The sequence below is a fragment of the Belonocnema kinseyi genome, chromosome 3 (assembly GCF_010883055.1).
Source record: "Belonocnema kinseyi isolate 2016_QV_RU_SX_M_011 chromosome 3, B_treatae_v1, whole genome shotgun sequence".
In the NCBI taxonomy this organism is placed as follows: Eukaryota; Metazoa; Arthropoda; class Insecta; order Hymenoptera; family Cynipidae; genus Belonocnema; species Belonocnema kinseyi.
Window position 1 is genome coordinate 122,810,666 of NC_046659.1, and position 27,690 is coordinate 122,838,355.

The window sequence follows — 27,690 nt, forward strand, 5'->3', positions numbered from 1 at the left end:
AACTTGCATACTCGATTGTTTCTAAGAACGGGGGACGCAAAAATCGAAACGCAGGAATTTAAAACAATTGTAAATATTTAAATTACAATTTTCGGAAAGTTCCACAGAAATTATTAAATGTTTTTACTGAAAATGAATATAAGTGCAAAATCAACAACAGTGAGTCACTAAAAATTATTACTGAGCCAAGTTTTAGTAAGCCACAGTAATCGGTAAAAAACGAAATTCGTACTTATAGGTACCAACTGGCAACATTTACTTCGATTGTTTACTGAAATATATATGAAGACCTTGTAAAATACAATGTAAAATACACACAAACTCGCACGTTAAAATATATGCCCATAGCGATAGTCAATATGTGTTCTTTATAATTTACTATATGCGTGAAGACACAGCTAAATTGGATGTGTCAGTCGTACCAGTAAACATGCAATCTATCAGGGTCACCAAGTGTGGAGTGTTTTGGAATTTTTGGTTATATAATAATAATGTACGCACATGGATCACATTCTTCATTTCTTTTGTTTATTGTGTGACGTACATAATAAATATTGTGAATTTTCACGATTTCTATCATGCGTGTTTGACATAGCATATACATGATGTTTCGTACACGGTAAAGAAATTAGCATTGAATCAAGAAAATTGGTTTGGACTTAATTTTGTGTAATCAAGTACATTTCCTTGAGACAAGAAAAATTTTCTTTGATAAGAAAAAAAATAATGGGGTTTTCTGATATTCAGACTAATATTTTCTTGATTTGTTACTAATAACTTCTGTCCCGTGTAGCATACATTATATAGTATTATACCTAATATATCTACGAACTTCATGCAACACGTAACTTTTTTTCATCAAATTTACTCTTCTCAAGTGAAAACAAGACGGAGTGGCTCACTATTGAGGGGTGCGCTCACTTTGACGTTGTTACGTTATGTTCAAGAAGTTTTTACCCGCTGGGTAGCGCTTATCCAAAAACGCGATGAAGAATCAGCATATGTTTCACGCATTTGGCACGTTTTCAAAAAGAAACAAAAAACAGTGTCGAGGATGACGTCAACCTGGCTAGTGGAAGCAAAACTCCACGACGAACAAACCAGGTGAACTTTTTCAAAGAAAATCTATCTGTGACGTAGTGGGGCATATGGATCAATATATAGATGACCTTTTGAAGCATCACGATTGCTTAATTATGAGTGAAGAAAAAATTTGTGCTTTAGGTTTAAATAATTTTTACTTGAATATTATAATTCCATTTATTCTCTTTAATATGCCAATTGAAAGACTAATTACGTAGATTACTTAAAATTTCCATTCTTTCGACTAACGAATTGAGGAAAAAGAAAAATAGTCAAGTTGAGATGAACAATACAGTGATGTTTCAAGCTTTTCTTCTACCTTAAAAGTTCACAATATCATATATAAGACTGTTAGAGAAACTATGATTAGAACCTATAGAAGTCCCACCATACGGAAAAAATAGGTTTTCCAATTGGAGATAAGAAATCTCAGTATGGATTTAAAAATGTTTTTTTACTCTGGATTGATTAATTTGTACTCCTAATTGAAAAAAAATCAATAATAATAAATAAACAATGAAAACTGACTATTGCGAATTTCTTTAAATCTTCAAGTTTCGAGACCCCCTAAATCCGAAAAAAAAACAGTTTCACGGTGGTGTCCGTCTATCTGTTGTCGCTGTCGCCTTTGTCGTCTGTATACTGGGCAAATTTTGAACGACCAATCGGACTGAGTTGCAATTTGGCGCACAGTTACAGGGATCAAAAAGAAGGACGAAGTTCGTTAACCAGCTATTTTGTATAAAAATTAAAAAGTTATAGCAATTAAAAAATGTTTTTAATCATTTTGTTCAAGTTTTCAAAATTCTATGTGCGGCTATTTATAGTATGCAAAAAGGAGAACAGTTTATACCCATAACTTTGTTTATAACGTAAAAATGACCAGAGTTATAGCATTTTCAAAATCCAAAAAGAAAAAAAAGAACATTTTAAGGTAAATGACGCACGATATGAAAAAAGTTAAGAGGAGAAAAACTTTGCTTTTCGAAAGCCCTACAAGATTATCATGAAAACTTTTTGAATTAAACTTTAAGAAATTTCAAATTAGATTATAATCAAATTTAAAATCCTATTTAACGTCCAATAATGAAGTTAATTTACAGAATTCCTGAAAATGAAACCAAGAATTCAAGGATCTAATTTTAACAACCACCATAAAATGTTCCTATTCAGGAATTTTTTGGTCAAACTATGCGAGATACGAAAAAAGATGTGCAGACAAAAAGTGTGCACCCAAAAAATTTCTACAAATGCGTTATGAAAAACTTTTTGATTTGACGCACAGTTTTTGTTTTATTCATAAAAACAACATTGAAAGTAAAAAAATGTGGACAAACGATACAAGCTACGAAAAAATAAACAGACGGAAGTCGTTCACCGAAAAAAAGCTGCAAGTTCGTCATTAATAATTTTTTAAAGAGAGGTAGTTTTTGTTTTAATCCTGAAAAATTAAATTACAAATAAACAAATTAAATTTTTAAATAAAAATAGACAAGGTACAAGAGAATGGTTAATAACAAAATAGTTTTTAAATTAGATCTGAAAATTTGCTTTTAACCTTTTTTTCTAACGAGGCACGTGATGAGAATATATTCCTTAAAGGGCTTAAAGCCTAAAAAGCTTTAACAAAAAAGATAATTCACAATCACTAAATTTTAGTTTTCAATGCCTTTGACCTTCTATTTTAAAAGGCCTGGGCATAAACGTGGGGGACGTACGAAGACCAAGCTCTTGGTAAATACGTTATGGAGGAGTATTAACATTAGTACTACGATTTTTTACTATTATTGATTGTTGGGAATTCATGTTATTACAGCTAAAACGCTAGTTTACTTTTTCTAATAGCCTTTATAATATATTATTAAAAACAATAATACGATGTTGAGGGAGTATAAAATATAAAACCATGAAGGTGATTACGAACCCACAGAAGAAAGCCGTCTGAATTCTGATTTTTTTTATTAATTTATAGATTTTACTGGAAGATAGGTGAATCTACATAAAATTAACTCGTTCAATTAAAGTCCTCGTAAAATCTACTAAAGTAATCTTGCCCATACCGAACATACTCTATTCTGTCAATTTTACGTATCCTTTTTTCTGCGTCAAATATTCACCTAAAACCTGTTATCGAAGAAGATTCAACGTCACTAAACGAGTAATTAGCAGTCTTACAATAAGAACAGCAAATGACACCTAATCAGAGACAACATTTGCGTTCAACGCTAATGCGCTCATATATATATGCGATAATACGTTTGCGAAAGAACTCCATTGCACAACATCATGGAGAAAACTTAGTATGTAATTCGAGTTGGCATCTTCGCGTGTCACATCTTCAGATATTTCAATAATCAATAATGAAGAAAAGAAGTTTCGTTAAAAACAACTTGTTCTAATTTATAATTCTCACGTCTTCGGTGTTATAAACAACAACACATAAAGGTATATTCCTATCACTTTTTCAAATGAATTACAAAATGCATGGATCATGCTTCATGAATTAACTCTTCTATATTTTGTCAAAATGTGTTTTTAATGCATTAACAGAAATTTAATTATCTGAAATCAATATAACCCCATTGACTGGAGTAATTGTATTCGCTGAGGTTCTGAAATGAATGGTAAACGACTATTTTCGTAAATAATTATAATGGAATGGTCCGCTTCTAACACAAGAATATACGTTTTTGCAGCTAACAAGCACAAGATTTTGTATTGGAAATAATCCAAATTGTATTTTTGATCAGTTTGGAGACATTCCCTTGTTTATGAATAAGAATAATTTTCATTGATCATAAACGTCTTCAATAATATTATGTTCTTAACCATTCATGAGAATATTATGTTTACGTTAATAATGTAAAAATGTTGTAATATATCTTGAAAAAATCATGAATTGGGAGACATGAAATGCACAGTTTCTTTTTTGCGGATAGCTTAATAGAAAGGCTCAGAAATTCATGCATGAGATTAGAGATTACAATCATAATCCTGAGTAGAATGTCAGATCAAATTTAAAAAAAGACAATATTCTATTTGCCTAGAACAAATAAGGAAGAAAAATGTTTCTCTTTTTACTGCGATATCAAATTTTCTTGACTTTATAATTCTGAAGACATAACGGCATGTGAACATACTTTTAGGGATGTCATTACATTATTCTTAAAAATGCGACAAACACGAATACTTTCAATATCAGATTGCAAGCACATTTGCTCTAGCGAATCATCTAATGCTTGTCTAATTTTCAAAGTTTCAACATGTCGATTAAGTCGTAGAGTAATATAGGTGATAATTACGCACTAACAGCTATTTCGAATGGGAACTTTAAGATTCATGTGACTACTAGTCATAAAACGAATAGATAGCAACCTGAATGTGGCTCGTACTAAACTTATACAACCCTATGCCCTTGAGCAAAAACGCCTGAGTGTTTTGAACGACTATTGAGTAAATAACTGCTAATCTTCCCCTATAAAGTTTCTGTGACAACGGGATTCTGATCAGATGATTCCCCTGAAAAGATTGCATCGCGAGAACGGTAGACGCCATGTTGATGTTATCCTACGGACTTACATGAGCCGGGTTATAGTATCCGTGATACATGGTGGTGGTCTACCGAGCTGAGGAGTCATCGCCTCGTGTTCGCAGAAGCGCGCACTAATGACCAATGTCATCCTCATAACCATAGCACAACTTGACACTGATATTCCTCCGTGCTCTTATTCCACGCTAGCGAATCTTCGCTGCGGACTATCAGTTTTAGTCCTTTTCCGAAACCACTGGGACAGAGAAAGTGATATGGATCATGAACAATCGATCCAAAATATAGCTAACAGAATCGCGATCGTTATCAAAGGAAGGTTTAACTATCGAAAAACCCGAAAGGTGCGAAGTGCATGCAGTGCGCGCGCCAAACGAACTAAGCGGACCTTGATTGTAAAACGTTTTCGTAGCGCGTTGCACGGGTTGCGCGGGGTTACAATTTTAGCGTGTAGTAAGTATTAACAAACCGAGGGAAAAGATACCAAAAATAATTCCGGTGTGAAGAAATAAATCGGGGTGCGTGGTGGTTGGCGTAGTCTGGGTAGGTATTATAAGAAGAGGAGACAAGTAGCGTTGATGCGAGCGAGCGAGCGCGAGTTGCTGGTGGCTAAGCTAAGGCTGCGAGCAGCTGCTATTCGGATAGGACTTACCTCTGCTGTTTTTAGAACTCCACTCCCAGAACTGCACGGGCCGAGCCGAGCCAAAACCAAAATACCACCGATATAGCCCTGTGCTTCGCGCTATACCCCTTCGCAGATTCTGCACCGGCGCACCCCCCTGTACCCCTTTTTGCCCACGAGTTATTTGATCGACGCGCCACTAGAATGAAGATGCTGAATCGCGAAGACCGCGTCGAGGATGATGGCGGACGAGGTCTTAGCAGACGATTCGCCCGAGGGTCGCCGTCGGGACGCCTGCAGAAACCAGAAAGAACGAATGAGATCCACCGAGGCGGGACGCTGATCCGTTGAAACACGTCAAGATCGCTCTCTCATCTCGCAGATAGATCTTGAGGTGCAGACTACAACATGTCTAGAATCTAAGTCAGCTTGGAGGTTAAAAGCACGTTTGATTATCTTGGATTGGTTGCGCAGATAATCACTGATTGATACTTGGAAGACGTTGAGGAAAGGGACAAAGAAGGTTTGGTAAGGTCTGATAACAAGATTTTCAGATATTCAGGAGGAAAGATCTAACTGAATTATTCAGTAAATCCCAAAGTATCAACGTTGCAAATACGTAAGTGACAACACCTGGCCACCAAAACATCATTGACAACGTTCCGTTCAACATAGTTGTTCATTGCTTGCAACGCCTTGATGATTTGGAACTTAATCGTATACATATGAGCGTGTCACCTAATGCAGGGATGAAGATAAAGCATAAATACGAAATGCTATTGGATTTTGTATATTTTTGAAATTATGTTACGACTATAAGCAATAAAATATCGAAATAAATATGTTATTTCATTATTAATTTATTAATATTTGAATGATTTAGTATTAACAGCATAAAAATATAAGTGTTAAATAAGCGTAAATCAAACATTGATTGGAATACTTTCAAGTTTAGAAAAGCACCCAAATGTGGTTGTATTAACATTTACCAAATGAAATCTTCCATACTTGAATGCTTTAAATTATGAAACCAATCCAACTGGATGGCCTTTCTGGATTTTCAGGATCAAAGTGTAGTATTTTCTGTAAACAAGATGTCCATCAATAATGTTTTGAATCAACAAAAGATTTCCTGAAATTGAAGTCACTTTTTGAAGTGGTTATCAAATAAGTCGATAGTGGGGCAGAAGTTTAATCGGTAAAATCGCTTATTATCAGATTGTGACTAATTTCTGCTTTAATCAAATTATGAAGGTGAAGCGATGGAGCGAGATATCCGGCACTGCGAGAATGTCATTGATTATTCAAGAGTAGTTGTATAAATTAGATCGACAGATGAGACAGGGACCATTCGTTTCTCCGCGAGTGACGTGACGTAATTTCATTTTAACAGAACCCCTAGTCAGGTGTATATCCAATAATAAAATCTTCCGTAATGTCAAGAATTCAGGAATTATTTGATATTAGCATGGAGTCGCGCTGCATTTCAAGATACTGCTGAATACTTCATAAACATGAGATAGCAGACCTCGGTCGTTGTACAATATTCAACTTTAATCCGTTTATCGAAACATGGGGCATTTTCGAAATAGTAAAATTGACTAACTACCATCGCATATCCTTCTGAATGAATCAACGCTGTCATGAGCGGCTGTGTGGAGCTCAAAAATGCGATCAACTGAATCATGAATTCCGTTTGGTACAGTACAATCGTATAAGATTGATACATTTGGATAAAAATTTGGATAAAAATTTGAAAGAGTGTTCCCTTAAGCAATTAATAAAGGATTTTGAAAGAAAAATCTGACATATTAATATTTTACGAATGAAAAAAACGACATTTTTCCCCTTTCATAAAATAATAAAAACTATTAATATCAGTAAAGAGTTTTCGTCGAAATTAAAAAAAATGACAAGATGAAAAAAGAATTAGCTAGCAGGTTTGAAATTAGTTCCAGTGACAAAAAGGCGAAGGGGCTGTTATAAAATCCACCTGGTTAGTCGGGCTGATTGTTCCAGCGAGTAAAAGGGGCTACTAAAGCGCAGAGAAGCGGAATAATAATCAAAGCGTGCATTTGAAACTCAAGATCATGCAGTCGTTTATGAACGGAACGGAACTCTGGAAGAAAACAGGAAAGTGAAACGACATTGCTTCACATCGGCACGTGCCACTCAATAAATCTGTCGGCAGCTGACAGCACAGCCGGCTTGCCCCGCGTTTCTGCTACTACTCTGTTCTGGAGGGCCAATATCCACACAATATGCACAGTGCGCACGGTCGCGTGCAGTGCAAGTGAAAGACTTGAATCAGTTTACCGAGGAACGATAAAATAATAATTACGGGAAAGCTTGATTAAATTTGATTAGATCCGCTACCTTATTGGTTTCCAACTATGTTTGATTTTCTCTTTCATAGGTGAATAATGGGTATTAGGACTCTTTCAAATACAAGTCCTTTCAATTTCAGACTCTAGATAAATAGCAGAATGAATAGCTTTACAAGGTGTCAAGTGATCAGTCAATTTGAAATTGTTGGTTTCTCCCTAATCAATTTAAAGATGTCTTTTTGAAATTTATCCCAAACTATATGTAACATACACAGAAATAGAAATTTTAACAATATAAATACACAAAATTTATGTTAGGGTGAAAACATTCATTTACACGTGCCAAACTTATCCTATGATAATATAATATTATCTTATGATTGCTTAAGTTCTTTTAATATTAATTAAACGAGAGTTACCCTTTTTCTTCTTGAATATGTTTAAAGCTATGGGAATTCTCTAAAAAATGAGCCAGAATAGCATCAAACATTTTTTATAAAATATATATGAAATAAGTAATCATGAGGTTTTTATCAAATTTATTTTAAAAATATATTTATTTTATTTTATTATTATTTTCCTAAATATGAGATGTCATCAAATTTTTTCAACTTTTTTGCATTAAATTTGTATAATGTTTATTATATTGGATTTCATTTGGATTTGAGTGAAACATTCAAATTTGCACTATTTTTGCATACAAAAAAGGCTTATTGATTATTGCAACAAATTTTTTAGAAGAAACCCAAGCATGAATAATAAAAAGTAGCTCGGTTCGTAGTTATTTGCATAATTGTGTTTTTTCTTCCGATTTAGGCAAATGTCGTAATTTTCATTTAATTTTAATCGACAAAAGCTTATTTTATTCCTGACAAGGTTCTTTTTAATTATATTCTAGTCGTTTCTGATGAAAATTACTTTATTTAGAAACATTACGTATAATTATTTTTAGTTTAAAAACTTTCTACGGAATAGAATAAGCTTTTGTAAAATATAATTTTATGAAAATTACCAATTTTGCTTAAAGCGGAAGAAAAAATACAAATATGAAACTAACTATAGTAAAATAAAAAAATAAATATTTTTTATTATTTACGCTTCGGTTTGCATTCTAAAAATTCTTGCAATAAATAATAGTCCTTTTTTGTCAATTTTATAACTCAATTTAAAGATGAAGTTATTTTGCGAACTTGACGGTACACCTATAGAACACCCTTAAAAGAAAAAATTTAAGCAAGCAATCATCGAAAACACTGATGATATCATATTATACGTCATTAGGCAATCAGATTTTCCCCCCTCTGATTTTCGACTCAATAATAAAAAGAAGATAAACACAAAAAGATGAGTTTGCGATAGAAGACAAAAAATCACGACCATGAATAAAATTTCCGATGTTTTCCCGATTTCCTGGTCCGCTAAACACCCTACTTTAACTATTTTGTGATGTTGAAAAAATCAATTAATCAATTGCAATTGCTATTTTTTAGAAATCAAATCAGAAAATAAAAGTTTCATACCCAGTAGTTAAACAAGTAAACATACTTACAAATTTTCAATATGAAATTATTACACAAATATACTTGGATGTAAAGATGCGAATGTACTTACCTGAAACATATTAAAAAAATTATCATTAGTTCGGTGTCACAATTTTAAGCATTGTGTTATGGGTTAGTCTTATGGAAACTTTCGCATTACTAGACAGTCATATTTTACTTCAAATAACTCAAAACATTATAAAAATAATGAGATTTTGACTTTAAAATATCTTGATGATTTCAAAATTAGGATGGCCTATACAATTCTGATTTATTTCATATGATCAGAAAACTGCAATACAATTCCCAATCACAAATTTAATTAAACATGATTTCTTGCTTTCAGTCAGTCGATATGTCATGGCAGATCAATGGTCCCAAGTATTGCGAAACGCATTCTGTGTACATTTTGTCAGAGCATTCACGATCTAGGAGACATGCCAAATGTTCAACGACGAAGGTTGTAGATATATGTAGAATACATGTTATTGTACAATGCCAACGCCATCATGCTCGTGTGTTCGCGATTCTTTAATTTTTTGGCTATATATGTCTAAAGTCAACCAGAAAAAAACCCAACTTTTCATCATAAATTTACGCGAAAAATACTCGCATAAAAGAATTCTGATAAACGTACAGGATTTTCAGATAAAATAGGGACAGTGCAGATTTTTTTTAAAGATTACCGAATTTTCTGCAGAGTTTACAGAATTTTCAGTTATTTTATAAATTTACGGATATTTTCTGAAAGATTTACTGAATTTTTCTGCTAAACTGACATCTTTAAATTTTAAAATATAATCAAAATGTGTATACATTTTACAGAAAGTATCCGTAAACTTTAGCAGACTCAGTTTTCTCCGTGATATAGAAGATTATTTATTTTAGTTCTATTAAAATATATTTGTACAATGTATAAGACCAAAGAAATGCCCCCTTCTTTTATGATGAATTTTAATGAAATGAACAAATTATATGCGAAGTTTTATACTATAAAAATGGAAAAGAATGTATAGCTAAACCAACGGTAATTATCCTTGGCCTAGCTACAAATATTGCCACTCAGAGAAAGGTCTCATTGGGACAATAGGATGTTTCTCGACGTAAATGGAATTTCCTTTTGAATTTAAGGTTGAGGGGATTTTTATTTGTCTCAATATGAATCGTTTGTAAGAAAAAATTTCCTTATGCGACTAGCTTCACCTAACCTTGCAGCCAAATAATTCTATTTGTGTAAAAAATACATTCACATTGTTCAAAACAAAACAGGCAAGAGGACGATGCTTTTATTCCAAGACAAATTTTTCTCTGAGTGGTAAGAAATGAACCAAAAATATTGGTCAAATGTTTAAAGCAGTGATTTGTACCAAAATTGATTGCAACGATTATTAATGATGAATTATGAAAAATATTTGACTACAATAAGGATATAAGACAAGGATAAGGATAAGATTATAAGGGTCTATTAGAAATGAAAATAAGTGAAATCAATAACAGAACGAGTTTTGAAATTTTTCTCCGTATTTCCTACTAACCAAACATTTGTACTTGAAGTTTCGATTTTGTATGACATCATGAAGACTGACATCATGTGACTCATGAAGTCATACAGCTAATTCGAAGATATTAATATCCTTGAATGGTGTTTACAGTTGGCAGTTTCAAAAACAAAAATTGCTTTATTTAAATATATCTTAGTATTTGTTTATTTAACTTTAATGGATTTAAATTTTTTATTTAAAAGTCGCGTAAAATATAAAAGTACGGGCGATCCCTTTCTATTTTAAGTGCAAGTAATGAGTTGAAAGCTTCCACCCCTAATTGGAATATGCTTCAAACTTGTTTTAAATAATTGGAAAAACTTTATTCTTACTCTTCATAAAACGATTTTTTGCATCTTTGCTATAGTATCTATAATAAATCATATTGAATGACTCGGATGTGGAAAACTACAATAATTCTAAAAGTGTAGAAAATGACTAAAGAAGAAGAAAATCCCTGGATAAGACAAGATTGGTCTGACTTTCTGATTCAAAGTAATGGCAACAGCTGCTGATTGAACGAGAACAGGGGTACTTTTATTAGTCACATATAAGTTAAGGTGCCAAGTGAACTCAAGTTTTTGGAGTGCAACGTTAAGAGAATGTTGTTATTCTTTGTTAATTAATGAAGCGACATATGCAAACGCAGTTCAGCCATATTCTTTGTCCTAATGACAAGGCGAAGTCACAGCTTGGATGCTAAAATTAACCCGGCAGCAGGCTGAGTCTGAGACTATGGCTATGGCTGAAGCTGAGCAGGAGCAGCCGCCAGGAACCAGAGCACGTGCTTTAAGTAAGTGACGGGTGCCTTGTCCTCCTTTCACCCTCCGAAAACCCCTCGACCACAATTCCTATGTAGCGTCTATCAATTATGAACCCTGCATAACCAACCAGTTAAGCATGCTTACTAGTAAAACTTTGCATTAGCGAATTAGGAAGTTGTCGACAAAAGAAAATGTAGCCCCTCGAAAACTTTCGAGATGGGAGTCACTCTGGAGTGTCTACAGATTCTAGAGTCCATGTCATGAGCTTCTTCGACGAAAGGGTTTTCAGACATTCCTGAAAGCGTGCGTGTATATTCGAACACGTGCACCCAACCGGCTGCGAGCCCAATAAATTCGACGTCGTGAATTTACATGCACAGGAAAAAAATATAAAAGAGACTGTTAAATGTTGATGCGATTTATATATTTTTTGGTGACCCTCAAATTATTAGAAAGGTTCCTAAAACGTTAAAAAAGCTATCGAGAAACAGGAAAATTAACTGGAACTAAATTTCGCAAGGTTTATAAAATAAAATGTAAGTTTTTTTAAATTACGGAAATAAATTTAGCGTTGGATGTAATAACAACGTGCTTTAATACCTAGAAGTCCCTTGTTTTTCATTTGTTCTTCAAGAAGTTATGGGTTAAACAAAATGAAAAATAAGTGACTCTTGGAAATATTTTAGACGGGAATCACTCTAATATAAATACGCTTTATTCACCCAGGCACATTAATGTGTAATTTTTTTAGATTCTTATTTTACACTAAATGCTCGGTTTTTGGATTTTATTTCACAAATGATTTGTATTTTATTTTGGACAACAGCAAAAACAGTTTTATCCTAATTTCCCTAACAGAGAACTTCCATTTAAAAACATTAGTTTAATAACAAAAGAAAATCATATAGATTAAAAGAATTCGAATTAAACTCTAAACGGAAATAAGATTCTTTTGAATTTAAACTTTTAAACTGAAATTAATCATTTATTCGTAAATATTCGAACCTTTTAACCTTATCATTTTTAATTCCCTAAATTAATATAATTCTAAAATCTTTTTAAGTTAGACAAATTAAAAATTGAAGGATTACCAATTTTGCAATTGAAAAATTTTTAAATTAGAAGTTGAATTATTTTATTTTTAAGCCCTTTAAAAAATAATAATTTTTCAATTGTTCTGTAAACATTAAAATCCCACACCCCGTGTGGAAATAGCCCGGGTTAACCCTGTCACAATAAAGTTTCTGGTCGGGGACTGACCGGGCTTTGTTTGTTTTTTAAGAGCCTAGTCGTGTGCTGGTCGCAGACTCGCTAGGCAAAATTTATGTCATAACTCCAGTCGGGGGCTGACTGGGCTCTGATCAGACAAATCTGATGATGGAATGCTCAGACTGTAGCTGACCGGGCGCTGATTGGCCACAACGGGAAAAACCCAAATATCACGCCAAAAAAAATTTTAATCGATTTAAATTATTTATTTAAAAAGTATTTTATTGGTATTCCTGTTAAAAGTTCGTGTATTTTATATTTACATAACGCCGCATAATAATAAATAATTAGAAGAGAACTTAAAATTTAGTACTTTAACTTTTCTGAACTGTAGCTTATGACTTATGAGTATGGAATTTTCAACGAGTTTCAACTTGTCGGTTTAGCGCAGTTATTAGGACTCCCGACTGATAGGCGTTAGATTTAGGTTAATTTTATTTGTAATATAATGTGTAAAAATGTAATATATGTATTTACTCTAAACAGGACTATTAATATTTAAAGTCAAAATACTCGCAATCATTTAATATTTATTTTTTAAATACCTTTTTTGTCTCTCACCGACTACGTAAAAATAGTATCATTTAAATCTAGTAAATCAGCAATTGATCTTGCCCGGGCTACGGTCGGGCTCCCCGGCCATGCTCCATGGCCGGACGCTGGGCAGCGCAGCGTGACGATGCTGGTCGGATTCCGACCAGAAACCCCGCCCACAGCCCGACTTAAATTCGGGCTTCCCGGCCAGCTCCCGGCTTAAAGCCGGGCTCTCCGGCCGTAGAATGGCCAGCCCCAGACTTAAATTTCCACCCGGGACTTTTACATTCAAATTACAGAAATATTACACGAAACAATTAAATTCAAATAAATTGCTACCTTTTTTAATCAGAAAATTTCAGTTTGAATCGGTTAGAAATAGAATATTATAGACTAAAACTATATTTCAATAGGATTTGAAATTGAACAAATGTGTTTAATTATGAATCTTTGAATTTGAAATTATTTTAAAATGATAAAATAATTTATTAATTGATATTTACAGTTGATGCATTTGAAACGTTTTTTATCATAAAAAGTTCTATTGCAACCACTTTTAATTTTTAATTGTTAAAGTCTTCAAAACTGCAAGTTCTAATCCTTTAAATTAAAAATGTGCGTTTGAAAAGGAAGACCTAAAATGGAAAATATATTGAAAGTAGAATTTTTCAGAATTTCCACAATATTTTTAAACTGAATGATTTCATGAATGAAAAAATTAGCAACTAAACTTAGCATTCAAGAAAAAGTTTAAATCGAACTTATTTTAAGTTGCATTATATCAATGTGATATGAAATTTGTGTTTTTTCAGGTAATTGCATATACTTTTCTCCTAAAGACTTGCAAAATTTTTGGTTATTTCCAGGTCTTCCTGATAGCAAAATTATTTCAGTAATTTAAAAAAATCATATTTTAGTTTCTAAGCATTTCGAACTTCAATTACATCACAGAAAAAAACTAAGAATAAAATTTGTTGCAGGAAATTTTTTAGAGCGATAAAGTTTTGTTTAGCCAACTTCGCGGCTTTCAAATAATATGTGTTTGTCATGGAAAAACAATAGAAAGTTTAACCGATATTTGTGTAAATTTTATCCTGTGAAGTTAATTTTTGTTGCAGAGAATCTTTCGTCGGAAATCGATGTAAAGTTTATCTTCTTTTTTTTCCGTGATAAGTTTAATAAAAATGTATATTTTAAGGTTTTCGATCTTTAAAAATTTAAAGAATATATATTAGGGCAAAGGCTGCTCTACTCTGCAGTATGTTAAAGAAATTTTAATGGTCGATTCAATGTCTTCTGTAAGAAGCTGCTAAACTGATCAAAATTATATTTTATTTCTATAAAGAATTTAAGACATGCACTTTATACGTAAAAATGAGATGGATAAAAATATATTCAAAACATTTTCATTTAACAAAACGTATTTTTCAGAAAGATTTCGAAGTTTTAACTTAAATATATTAAAGAGTGTATTCGCATATTGCAGAATTTTCGCTTATAAGATAAGATATATTCATATAAAATCTAATTTTATAACTATAACTGGAGTTTTCCAAATGTGACCATTCATATTGAAATCCCTTATCGATTACCGATATAGGTTAAAGTTCAAATTTCTATCCAGACTAGCTAATTTTTCATGTTGCAAATACACTGTTATAAATGTTCGGAAAATTCCGACACACTTAAGATACTAAAGTAACTGAAATTTACGAAATTAGGTTGCTGAATATTTAATTCCATAACTTTTATAATAAACTTACTAAATTTTTATTTAACTTCAGAAGCGACGTAAAGAAATGTGCAGTTGCATGCGCACTCCTTGCTTCTCGAGCGCGTGCGGCTAGCAGACGAAGCATGAAGGTCCAGTATTGGTAGTAATCGGCGTTTTAGAAAAATTTTGTTATGATTTTTTACTTAAGGGGGGCATTTTATTCTTGTACAAAATTTTTTGGAACATCACACGCTGAACAAACCTGTTGAGTAAACACGAACCTAGCTAACAACAATTTTTTTCAAAGCCAGGAAATTTTATTGGTTAGGGAAAAAGTCAAGTAAAATAAATTTGAAGTTTTTTCAATTTTAATTTGAAATTAGTTTATTTCATTTATAAAAGATTCTAGATTGAAATTTTTACAAGTTTATGATTTTGCTCTTTGAATATTAATATGGTCAGGGAAAATAAAAAATTGGTCAGTGGGAAATTAGAGATAATTAAAAATAAATTTTTGGGGTAACCGCATGGTATAATATTCTTGATAGTTATTTGTTTGCCTTGTAAATATTTATTTGTTTGCAGTGGCTTTATCCACAATACTACCTTTTTAGTTATAAATTTGATTACTTTTGAAAATTCATCAATTTTTTTGAAAAGACAACATTTCTGGTTGAAAATATTGAATTTTTTGTTTTAAAAATTCAACTAGCTTCATATAAAATTAAATTATTTTTTAAATCTCATATTTCAATGCTAAAAAGTCAAACAAAATCTTTTCTGGTTGAAAATTCAAATTTTTGCGAAACAATTACACACGAATATTATTTATAATAAATAAAATTTTTTGTAAAAAAAATTCTTATCATAAAAGATGGGCTTTGATATTATATTTAATACAATGAGTGTACATATAGCATTGATACATAAGAAGTGGTTAGTCTTAACTTCAGTTATATTTTCTTTCTATTTATAGTTTTAGGAAAAATATCGACATCATGTTTTATATTATAATAATGAATCGACAAAACTTTTTAACCTCTAGAAATTTTCAGTTACAGTAACTGATATAATATTCTAAACTTAATTTTTTTTGCTTTCGTTACTCAGAAAAATGGTTGATACCTTTTATGAAAATCCTGGATTATTAAAGCTATAAAATAAAGTTTTATTAAACAAGATTTGAAAAATTAACATCCAGCTTTTACGGCTTAATACATATAGATTGTTCTCAAACTTTTTAAAATCCAAGATCATAAACAGTATCTCCCATTCTGCACAGAGTTATTATACCAATACCATTTGCAATCTTTTACTTTGTGTAGACACGCATTAATTTGAAAAAGTCATTTCAGAGTAATGATTAATTTATCAAGCTAATTATTCGCAAATCTGTTAAATTAAAAAAGTCTCTAAAGTTTATTCATCAAAAGGTGTAACTATTACTCATATGGACCATGAAATTTGAGGAATAATAAAATCGTCACATTTGCGCCGTTAAAAATTTTAGATTTTTATTTTTTTCAATCATAAAATTCAAGACGTTATGTAAAGATACACTCATTCAAAATATTCCAAGTTCATATCACACTGAAAATTCCTGGAGTGAAATTCCAAATACCAAAGTACATATATTAAAAGTTAAAGTATTCAAAGGATGATTTGAAAATTTAAAACATGCAAATTACGATTCTATCGACAGACTTTATTCCAAGTCACAGATGAAATTTAGCAATTAAAATGTTTAACTTCGCAGATTTTCAAACAAGTTAATGTTAAAGATACAAGCTTTTATTAATATTCAGTAGATTTCGTGAGACGGCCCTACAAACTGGATGTTAATTTTTAAAATCCTATAGATTATAAAACTTAGTATATAGAGTTTATGGTTTAAAATCTAGAGATTGATGCCGCAAATTTTTAAATCGAAGATTATAATACGGAAAAATTAATTGTTTTGCAGTGCAAGGTAAATAGGAGTTTAATTATTAGGCCGTTTTAAAATTATTTGAGAATTTTTTTCTAGAATAATTGATTGTAAAAAAAATCATTTAAAACCTATAGGTTACTCTAAAACAGGTCAATTTTTTATTTACTCCTAAAAGAAAAACAGCAAAAAATATAGCTTACACCATATGATGAAATACATCATTGCGAATAAGACGAGAAATTCACAATTTTTTATTTACGAAAATTCGATAATAACATAGCCTTCAAGAAAAGAAGAAAACCGTGGGTTTTTATGAAGTTCTACTGTGGCTTGACTTTTAATTACGATATATTTGGAATAACTAAAGCGTGATAAAATCAAAGACTGCTGTCGTGAATTAATATCCCGAAATTTCTCTCCATGTGTAAATAATTTAATATTTTGATTATTCGTACGTGAAAAATAAATTTCAATATAATGATAACAATTAATATAAAATACAACTGCAGATGATTGTGCTATCTCTTGTATTTACTATGATAATACTTAACTACGACAATCTTAAAATTAAGCAGCTTTTACCCAATATTGTTAGGAACCCGATTGATAGTTCTTTACTCGGGGTGCGCATTTTTTGAATTGTTCTTAGTTATTCTGAAAGCCAAAAAAAAAGTAATTTAAAACAAAAAGATTCTTACATACAGTAAACTGGGTCTAAGCTGCGCATATGTGAGGAAAGTGGAGCACCTTTAAGGCCATGTGACGAGTGGGTCACGTGACCAGATTCCTAACTTACCACCACTTTTGTTATTTCCCAACTTATCTGGTCCTAAATTTTATTAATTATGAAAAAAGCACAAAAAAATTATTGAAAACAAAAACTTTTTTTCATAATTATACAAATGTAGGACCAGACCCACCATTCTTAGTGCTTCTTGTTTATTATCCCAAAGTTTTAACTTGATGTGGCGCTGTGTATGAAAACAAGTTGGGAAATAAAAAAAAGTGGCGGTAAACTAGGAATCTGATCACGTGACCCACTCGACCCTTGGCCTTAATTCTATATTTAAAAAGCGGTACTGCTCCTTCTAGGTTTTGTAACTGAAGTTTTACAATTGTTAGTTACAAGCCTATTATATTGTTTACCTTATAGTTAAGGTACTACAGGGTGCGCCATCTAAATGTGGTCGATGGAAATATTGAATAACTTTGACAGATTTCAACCTATTGGTGTCGTCGAACACATTTTGGAAAGTTTATTGCATTACAATTTTAACCATGAATCGGTTCATGCCCACAAAACGCGCGGAAATAGTGACAATGTTCATTCAATGTAATCGGTAAGTTGTTGCAACACAGCGTGCGTATCGTCAAAAGTATCGCGGTCGTTCTGAAATCGCCCGATTTAATGGCACCGGACTTTTTCTTGTGGGGATTTTTAAAAAGCAAAGTGCATGCCAACAAACCGAAGACTTTAGACGAGCTTAAGTACAATATTCGAGATATCGCCCGATATGCTGGCAAATGCCAGAAAAAGAGTTCAATTTTGTATCCGCCATAAAGGTGGTCACTTGATTGACGTTGTTTTTGGAAACCAAATGGAAAAAATTGTAAACCTTCAAATTTGATTGATAAAGTTTCTGGTCCGGGACTGACCGGGCTTTGTTTGTTTTTTAAAAGCCTAGTCGTGTGCTGGTCGCAGACTCGCTAGGCAAAATTTATGTCATAACTCCAGTCGGGGGCTGACTGGGCTCTGATCTTAGAAGGATTAAATTTTTTTGGGTGCTTTTGGCATTAAATTTTGTCCTTATCAACGAAAAAATTCAGACTTTGCAAATTAGCGTCTTTTTACAGATTTTTTTTTAACATTAGGGGTTGATTTGGGATGGGTTCCATATGCGCTAGAGGGATGAAACTTTTTTCAGTTTATTTTGGCATTAAATTCTTTAATTGCCATCGAAGACATTTCGAAATCTATTGAGAATTGTTCAAGTTATTCACTATTTCCATCGACCATATTTAGATGGCGCACCCTGTATTTTAGTATCAGTTTTTCTACTCAACCTCATCAAGGAGGTGTATAGAAAAATGGTCAATGTAACTTTTTTCAACTTCTTTTGACATTTTTTCGATTATTTTTTCCTTTCGTTTTATCTTCTAGAATGAGCTAAAAAAACTCAAAAAATTCTAACACCGAATGAAGAATTGATGTAGAACAGCGATTTCCAAACTAGTGCCGCCGGCCGATGAGGCTGCCGCCGGCAGGGGGTTGCCACCCCGGGCCCAGCCACTCGGCAGCCCCCCCCCCCCCGATATGAGGACCCTTTCATTGACATGAGATTTAAGGCTGTTTCAATAACTAAAACCCTAAAGATATGGCTCATTTCAATTCTAATTACCTGAATCATTTTCCTGATGTAATTTTAAGAAAATGAAAAAAAAGTTGATGAAAATCGGTTAACATTTCGAGTAATTAAGCATATCATTGAGAACACGCCAAATTACAAGAACTGTCAACTGGCATTGAAGATATTAACCGATTTTCATCAAATTTCTTTTTATTTGCTTAAAATTAGATTAGGAAATTGACTCAACTAATTAAAATTTAATTTACTAACATATTAAGACATTTTAATTGTTCTCAACCCGTTCAAATTCTCTCGCGTGAAGCATGGTGTGTCAAGCAGTGAAGCAGTCAAGTGTCCCCCCTTGGCGGCAAGGTATTGTGAAAAAATGTGAGGTGGCGGCCCTGCCGCTGCCCAGAAAGTGCATAAAAAGTTTGGGAATCGCTGATGTAGAATGTACATCAATTCTTTTGTCGATGTAAGGCTATAAGTCCGTCAGAAAAAAGTGCAATTGAAAATTGTAGGTCTTACAAAATATCTACAGAAAATATGTCTATCATCTTTAGGAAGTGTGCCATATTTCATCCCAAAATAATCATTAGTTTTCATAACAGCTCAATTGCTATGAAAAATGTACTATTTTTCAACGGAATTTCTATAGGTTTGGTCGATAGGATTTCAATATAAAGTGGGTTATTGTCCTCTACAGGAATTGTGCTATCAAGTACACTTAGCGGCAAAAAGATTTTCAATAATTAAATTGCATGAAATTGGCTTACAAAAAATGTTACGTTTTCTTAATGTAACAATTAGAATACGTACGTCCATTTTCATTTTATAAAGCTCAATTTGGTACCAAATATAGAAAAAGAGTTCTACTATAATTTCTATAAAATTAACGAAGATATATGGATTTTAAATTTATTTTTTATAACCGGGTCTGATTCTCTAAAAAGTTTATAGAAAAGGAACGAGGAGGCGGAGAGACAGTTTTTAGATCTTAACAATAAATAGATGTATCAAGATATATATGTTTTAATCAGAACTTTAGCTTTCCGTCTTCTTAACAATTCTGTTGGTTTCTTCTCGAAAAATATTTTATCTATAAATACAAACTATGTTATTTATCTTTCCTAATTTTGCCATTAATATATTGTTTATTAGATTAACTACAATATATACCTTATTCCTCTAAATATATACATCTGAAAAAAATACATTAGAAAATAATGTAAAAAATTATTCAAATATTGTCTAATGATCATACGTACGCGAAAGCGGCTTCCCCTACTTCGGAAATTTAATAACAAGTATTAAAGCTCTCATTCTGTATTTTATGTAAATTTCAACTCTGTAGGTTAACAATTGCAGTAGCAGTAAGTTTCGAGTAAAAAATTATCTCCTCCCACCCCCTCTGCAACTACCATATTTTTTTAATGTGTAGAAAAATAGCACTTATCGAATGAATTTCATCCCGATTCCATCGAGTGAAAATTGACAAACTTATTCCATTTGTTTATGACGAAAAAACATGTCCTCTTTTTATACCCATTTTTGTGGAATTTAATAATGAAAACTCGTTTTGCCGCTAAGTGTAATTGATAGCAAAACTCCCGTAGAGGACAATAACCCACTTTTGCTCAGATAAAAAAGGCACTTTCGGGCGGTTTTAATTTTTTTTATGTAAACAAATGAACAAATTTTAATTTACGACGTCATTTTGTAGATATTTGTAAGACCTACAATTTTCAATTTTTATTCTGACGGACATGTAGGTTAGTTACAATAAACAAAAAACCTGTTTTTGCTATCTTTAACCAATGTTTATACACACGCGCTAGCATTACATGACTACAAGAAACCGAAGTCAAATTTCAGGTAGCATTTATCTCCGCCCCCCCCCCCCCAAAAAAAAGGCGACTGGACTAATATGCTATTACTCCTTTTTAGGTAGAAAAGAACTTCTGAATAATTTCCCTTCTCTGGCTTCGCACAATATTGTTTAAAAATTATAAATTTTAAGTATGTCATAGTTAATTATTGCTCTATTGCATATTTTGAAATTATCCAATTTCTTCAAATCCAGTCCAAAAAACTTTTGTATCAATTATATTTTATGGTAATTTAAAACGGAATTTTCCTACATGAACAGATCACAGTAAATTCCCGAGATATTATTGATCTTAATTCAAATAAAAATGATCCAAACAATTAAAAACAACAATTATGCAACGGCAGATAATTGTTATCAGGAGGCGGAATAAAAATTACTGTGATGTGGTGTTGTCTTATGGACAATACAGTGAGCTTTATCATGGTATCAGCTGTGTTTTTTGCTCTTTTTTTTTAAGAGTAATTTTCAAAAATGATGAGCTGTTTTGGAGGGGCCTTCGTTAAGTAAACGGATAGCAGTAGGGAAGAAACAGGAAATGCCGCGCGCACTATTATATTTATCTTTGCAGAATAAAAATAATTTTTTAACAATCTAACGCACAATTTCGTATCATAGAAAAAACTAAGTTAAATTTTGTAGCATATAAAGTTTCCCACTGTTAAAGTTTACATGCTATTTGGCCAAAGTTTATCCTAAGATGGAATAAAAGCTGTCGTCTGTTACGGCGTCACAGGAAAAACAAAAGTTAAAATTTGTTGCAGGTAAGACTTGCAACGTTTAAAAATTCAACATACTTCGGCGGTAGTTTCACCGAGGTTATGAGAATAATTCTGATTTCATCTACTGCGTCACGCTGAAGTGAGCAAATTTTGGTAAAACATGTAAAATCAGCAACAGAAAACACGAAAATAATTTGTTCTTACTGATATATCACCTCCGGAATAAATTATACTATTGTAGACGAATTAGAACTTATTTAATACCATTTAGCAGTCTCGCTACACCCCGTATAAAAATGATGCGATTATAAGGCGAAAGATTAATCCAGGCTAGGTTAGAAATCGGAAATTATCTTCGATTAATGTACAGTTTATCTTGCAAGGTTAATTTTTGTTGCGGTGAATCTTTCACCTGGAATCGATGGACTTTATCTTTCATTTTTTGTGTGATAACATCCTTCGGTAAAATCAGAAAATCAATATTAATAAAATATTAAATTGCATGGAGCAAAATACTATATGAGCTTCAATGATTTTTTCGCTACTGTTATTACTATAAAGATGAAAAACACCCCAAACAAACTTTTCACCTTCAAAATTAAAAAATTATATTTTAATTAATCTAACTTTTGCACTATTTGATATTGCCTTCATAAATGCATATACTGAACCCAAACCCACTTGTTCATATGCAGATTTCTGTAAAAGCGACTACGCCACATCACCCGCTTCTCCCCTACAGATGCTCCCTAAAAAAAAACGAAATATTTATTTCCCATGGTCAATATATTAAAGAGAATTAAATTTTTTGAACTTCTTCGCACGAAGCTCACGTTTACTTTGGGATCTTGGGATGTATCACAGAAGTTTCACATCGTATCGAAAGCGCACATGGGGCTAAAGCACACTCCACGTACGATGTGTTTTATCCCGTGGAGTAATCTCTGTAGGAGGCTGGAAAACACATGTCCCACACTCGGCCGAGGGGCCACGTGTGGGGTGGATCACCGCCTACGCTTGCTTTCCCGGCGTTCGTTCGTTTAAACTTTAATGTGATGCACAACCCGGACGAAAATCTTTCAGTGTGCCCAAATTCAAGACTAAGGGGGGACCTCACTGGACTCTCAGGTTTAATCTCCCTTTGCGTCTCTCCAGAGCACATGATGAAAAATCTCCGTCAGTGTCCCACATATTGACAGCAAAATGTGACCCACACTGAGTCCTATTCAATCTCTGAAAATGTTCAGCTGTTTCCAAGAATTGAAGGCATAAAAGCCAAATGCTGAGAATGCAGATCTCTCAATCTGTACGGAAAATTTTCACGTTGCGCATATATTTAATTCTGTATTAGAGAAAATCAAATAATCTCTCAATTTCTATAGAGGATTATAATTTTCTTTAATTTTGTGTAGATCCCAATCATATATAAAAGTGATTTATTTCATGAAAGAGAACTATCTTCATTATTGAATCACAGTATAAGCGAATAAATGGCGATCGTCCAGATAATCTTGGACACTATCGCCCGTTCCTCACAATACCTGTAACAAGTGAATGCCGCTTGCATACTGATGAATCATGTGTGGCGCCTTCGTATTTTTAATAATTTCACTTCTAAATAAATAATTATTTAAATCTAAATCTATAAAAATTAATCAAATGAAAATTTTAACAGAAATTCCCCTATTTCTAAAAAATTGAGATTAAATTTTTAGTCAGTTATCCATTCATCGAGAGTTCTTCAAATTATCTGAATCACTTGTAATCCGGCCAGATCCAATTTCTATTAGGCCACTCGCTGAGTCATCGGAATACCGGAAGTTTACAATTAAAAGCTGCACACGTATTATGTATATGGCCCTTTTTATATACGATCTGAGATTTACTGCTTAAATTAAACTGAGAGCCCTCCCGTTCTTTAATTTCGCGGTACTCAAAGTGAGTGTACAACAGGCACGCGACAATTTTTTACCTCTCTCAAAGACGAGCGAATAAGCTGATACCAAAATAGATTTTTTTCATTTTTTGGGAGCGAATCATGAATAGGACGAATTTTACCAGGCACAAGAGGAAAATCGCCTAATATACTCTATGACATCTAATGTATGTATTCTGTTAAATGATTAAACTAAAGAACAGGATATATAATTACATTATAACTTCTATATATCGCCTGATTTTAATGTATATAAGATATACGTTTCTAGAATTCTTTCACAATATTTGAAAACTTTAAATAATTGAAACTTATACTTTCTGAAATTAGCGAAATATATTTTTCATATCGATATGATTGACGTAATTTCGAAATTTGATTAAGGGCATGTGATACTTCTTCATGTGGTCAATCGAGTACAGTTCCCCCGGCTTTTTTCCCACAAAAATGAAAATTTTTAAAAACTGAATTCGGAGATGCTATAAAATATCATAACGGACGTCCCCGCACTCTTTTTTGAGGGATAATAACAAAAAAAATTTATTGTGCTAAATAAAAATTTTATGCATTATTTTGAGGTTACGTCGTTTTTCATCTCTTCCTTTCCGATAATTTGGAAATTATTTAAGAAGTAAACTTTTTTAATTGCCTGCAAACAAGGTTATCACCGGGAGATTAGTTAGTATGTTTATATGTAAGTCCAAAGTTTTCGGCCAAAAATATTGTGTAGTTCGGAAGCAACGCTTGGGAAAATTGTAACACACATAACCTCGAAATATACACACGTTGTTAGCAAAATAAAAATTGAAAAAAAAAAACACACAAAAAAAGTGTGCGGGGACGTGCGTTAGCATGTTCGCTATCATTTCCCAGATTTTGAAGACAAAATATTTCTTATCCTAGGAAAACCGCCGAGGGAATCTAACACTGAAAAAATCGATACTAATTCCTAAGCGCTGTGTAAATTAATCACATTTTGCTAAATTAAAACTTTTTTGAATTAACGCACAAAAAAGTGTGTGGAGATGTCCGTTAGCATGTTCGCTATCATTTCCCAAATTTTTAAGACAAAATATTTATTTTTCTAGAAAAAAGCCGGGGGAACCTAGAACTGGTAAAATCGACAATTTTCTAAGTATCACATGTCCTTAAGGTAGATGCCGTTCCAAAAAATCAGGTCCCTGGAAAAAGAGTGCTCTTAATGGCTATTTTTTAAACTAGTAGAAGCGATAGTATAAGAACAAATTCATTTATAAAAACCCCTGTTAAAATCATTATTTTTTTATTAAATTTCTTTTATACAAAATCTTTTTTCTTTCATGATAGATGACTGATAATATCATTTCAATTCTTAACAATAAAATCATAGAAAATTTTTTTTGAGACCTAATTTTTGTTAGGTTCCTGGAAATTATGCAATAAAATGACCCTGGATTCTTTTAAAAATTAGAGTAGTTTCATATTCTTCTATTTTGATCTTTTAACAATATTATATTACAGATTAGGAGAAAAATTCTGTAACTTTAGTGACACCAGACTGATAAACTATTTTAATTTACATTAGTTACAATCAATTAGTTCGATTACATTTTGTTTTATTTAAACTAATTTCTGTGAATCAAACAAAATGTGTTTAATCAATCAAAGTGTATTCAATAAAAAATTGGTATCCCAATGTTAATTTAATCCATTTAAAAAAAGAAATTTTAAAAGAAAAGAAAGAAAAGAAAATTTAAAAAAAGAAAAAACCTTTATTGTATTTGTTGAAATTGTTTGATCATGTGAAGAAAGAAATTGATTACTGCCTATGAAGAAAGAGACTTATAATTCTCAAAAACTCGCTTTTTCATTTTTTTCAGACTAATTGATAGTTTATAAGTTGCTCTTCCAAAATCGAATTTAATTTATGTAACGCCATCCGAAACTGCTTATTCAAATATTAAAAAATTAAGTACAAATCTTATTCTGCATCATTATTTTAATATTTATTTCTTATTTTGCAATAATCTTCATCAACAGGAACACAGAAAAAAACAGAAGATAAATTTTACATCGATTTCCGACGAAAGACTCTCTGCAACAAAAATTAACTTCACAGGATAAACTTTACATAAATATCGGTTGAACTTTCTTTGGTTTTCCCATGACAAACACATGTTTTTCGAAAGACGCGAAGTTGGATAAACAAAACTTTATCGCTATACAAAATTTCTTGCAACAAATTTTATTCTTAGTTTTTTCTGTAAATTCATGGTTAAATTATGTATAAATATTGGCGGTAGAAGGCCAGCTAACGAACTTGACCTGTATTTTTGGACAAATGTAGAGAGTACAAAACGAAATTGTGCATAGATAATTCCTTGGAAAGTTACCGTGTCATCATACTTAACAGACAGACAGATATACAGACCGACATATTCGTCAAAACAACTTTTTTTTCTGAAAGAAGTTCCTTATTGTTTCACGCAAAATTGTATTTAATATCTTTTTCTTTTAACTTTCATGTTGCCTTAGTGAACTAAACATATTTTTAAGATTTGTCTAGTCAATTGGGTTGTACGATAGATTTAAGGCTTGCATATAATAATGTTCTGAAATTACTAATATAGAACTTTAAATACAAATCTTATAAAGGCCATTTGTCAGGCCTTTTTAAGGCGAGAAACTTTGCTGCAAGCCTATCATTTCATTATTTTATGTTGTTCAGCTCTAAATTTGAATTTGTCGTACCCAGTACGATTTTATGGAAAAGTAGAATATCCAGTTTTCTCACTTATATTTTTTATAGTTAAAACCATAAATATCGGCAGTAGAAGGCTGACTAATGAACTTGATCTATGTCTTTTTGGACCACAAAAGTGTGTATCAAAGGAAATTTTGAAATTATTTCAAATAAAGCGAAATAATAAGTGTTTTTTTTTCAAACTACAAAATTTTCCCAGTGTAGACAGAGAGCTAACAGGCATACAGGAAGACAGACATTATTATAAAAAACGTTTTTTCCGACTTGGTGGGTCTGAAAACGTCAAGAATTTTTGAAAACTGGATATAGGTCCGAATTCACATGAATGTAATCAACATTCTATCATAAATAATGAGAATAGAGTTCCTGTGTTGGAACGCCTCTTCAATCATCGGTTCTGTAAAATTTAATTCCCACTTTAGGTCCCTTTCTTTGTGGACGGTCCATTTCAAGAAACTATTTTTTAAAGAAAATTATATATGCAAGAGATGCCCATGAAATTAAATCGTTACGAAACTCATAAGAATTCCATGTTATTGCTGAAAGATTTCGGACCCTTTCACTTTTGCACCTATAAAAACTGACCTCAGAATTTGAAGATATAGTGCCTAAATTTAGAAACAGTTCTAAATATTAAATATCTAAAAAACTACATAATGATGAGCATTAAATAGTTGAACGATTTAAATATAAGAGGCACTACAGTTTAAAATAATGATACTTAAAGTGATTCAAAAATTTAAAGGACCATTTATAAGTTCTAAGTAATTAAGGTTCCAAAAGTTTCATGAGTACGAAATTATAATTTTTTTATTTTGAATTTATTGAAAAGCCACCAGTAGTGGGCGGAAAAATTTAATATCTTTTATTATATGATCATAACTTAAAATATGCATGCTCTCTAAATTCGAATCAGTGCAAATTAATTAAGAATCAGTGAATTTTCAGTTATTCAAATTAAGAAAGTCTGTGCAGCTAGAAAATTGTCCAATTTTCAACTTATAGATTTTAAAAGAGTCACAATTTAGAACGTAATAAAACAAGCAAGTCATTTTCTAAATAGAGACAACCAATCTTTGTATAGCGTTATGGCCCCAATAGTTGACCACCAATATAAAGTGAGCCATTCCATGTAAACTCAAAAAACAAACGAAAAAGCGTCATAACCCGTATAAAAATGA

The 27,690-nt window shown here is 32.1% G+C and overlaps 1 protein-coding gene across 3 annotated transcripts in view; it reads right to left on the reverse strand.

Annotated features, from left to right (window-relative positions):
* The window catches only part of LOC117168904 (myocyte-specific enhancer factor 2), an 86,665-nt gene that overhangs the window by 26,262 nt on the left and 32,713 nt on the right, over positions 1 to 27,690 (reverse strand). The window contains exon 1 of one of the 3 annotated variants that reach the window (XM_033354839.1): positions 5,283 to 5,304. The exons of 1 other annotated variant lie outside the window; for it this stretch is intronic. The gene's annotated coding sequence lies outside the window, so the exon portion shown is untranslated. Of the gene's footprint in view, positions 1 to 4,662; positions 4,684 to 5,282; positions 5,305 to 27,690 lie in introns of those variants that run through there. One more of the 3 variants, XM_033354840.1, reaches the window with a different exon arrangement.